Here is a 1,769-nt window from a genome sequence, read left to right on the forward strand (position 1 = left end):
ATTGTTCATATAATGGTTTTTAATATGGCTGTGCATTTTATCATATTCCTTCATTAATACCGTCAGAAAGCTGAATGAATGTCTCAACTTTTATTCTCCACAGATATATCATTAGGCGAAATATTAGTTTCAAATAAAGAAAACATTTTTAACTTTTTTTTTTTTTTTTTTTTATCTTCAAGGCTCCAATTTATTCAATTTGTGCCCTTAGTTGCAGTTTATATAGCCCTCAACCACTACCGAGTTTGGTACAGATTGGTTGAGTCAGGTTGAAATTATTCCAATTTTTTTTTATTTTTCAATAGAAATCAAAGGCGAAATTTTCGACCCACAAAATTACATTTTCCGAATTTTCTGGTTTCTTCGTATTAATAGGGATTCCTGAGCAATTCAAAGAGTGGAGTTTCTTGCCTATATTACAAGAGCCCAAGAGAAGAAAAAAAGGCAGTTATTTCACCCCAATTTTTTATTACTTAATTGAAAACTATGTATAGTTACTAGTCAAAATTGATGAGTCTGTCAAGAATAGGTAGAGGGAATAAAAAATGGCGGCTATTTCAAAATGTTAAAAATAATTAATGTTTTATTCGGAGTTATATCTTTAGAACTCAATTTTCTAAAATTCAAGCCCTAATAGAGCTATTTAAGTTCAATAGTTCTCGAGATATATTTTTAAAAAAAACAACATTTCCTAAAAATGTTGTATGGTACGTACTGAAAGATCAGTAGTTAGTGAAATTATTTTGAAAAATCTATATCTCATAAACCATTTGACGAACAGATGTCTATTAGCACTCAAATTAAAGCTAGTTTAATGACATGAATAAGTAGTTTAAGACGTTTATTTTCGTAGGTGTAGTAGTTTTCATGAAAATTACTAAAATAAATTTATTTATAGTTGTTAGGACAAATTTTCATTTGCCAAATTTATATCATAAAAAAGTACTACCCCTACGAAGATAAGTGTCATAAACTAGTTATAGTAACTTAAAATTCCTTTATTTTGAGTGTCGGCAGGCGCATTCGTGTCTTATGGTTCTAGAGATATATTTTTTCAAAAATCTAACATAAGACATACTAGTCTTACAAAGATGAACATTATTAACTATTTTATAGTAAATTTAACTTGCTTTGATTTGAGTGCAGATATACATCTGTACGTCCTATGGTTTCTGAAATAAAGTTTTTCGTAAATCAAACTTATTATCCGAACAACTATATCATGAAAACTACTGTTTCTACGAAGGTAAAAGTCATAAATTACTGTATAGTACATTACACTAGCTTTAATTTGAGTGCTAATCGACATTTGTATATCTCATAGTTTGTGAGATATAGATTTCTCAAAATATATAAACTTGCTACTGATATTTCAGTACATTTTTATGAAATGTTGCTTTTTAAAAAGCTATATCTCAAGAACTATTGAACGTAAATAGATCTATTAGGGCTAATATTTCAGCAAATTTAATCTTCTGTAAATAATGTTATCTTTTAGATTTTCTAGTGTTGTTGGTAGTTTTTAAGATATAGAGCTCCGAATGAAAACTTAATAGGTTTTTGAAACAGCCACCATTTTTTATGCCCTCTACCTATACTTCGCAGACTAATCAATTTCGACTAGTAATTATACATAGTTTTCATTAAAGTAATAAAAAATTAGGGTGAAATAACTGCCGTTTTTCTTCCCGGCTCTTGTACTATAATGACCACTATTATTGTTCATTTTCTTTATAGAACAACGAATACATTGTATTTCATATTTTACA

Source organism: Halyomorpha halys, unplaced genomic scaffold (assembly GCF_000696795.3).
Source record: "Halyomorpha halys isolate HHAL.00 unplaced genomic scaffold, Hhal_1.1 Scaffold277.1, whole genome shotgun sequence".
NCBI lineage: Eukaryota > Metazoa > Arthropoda > Insecta > Hemiptera > Pentatomidae > Halyomorpha > Halyomorpha halys.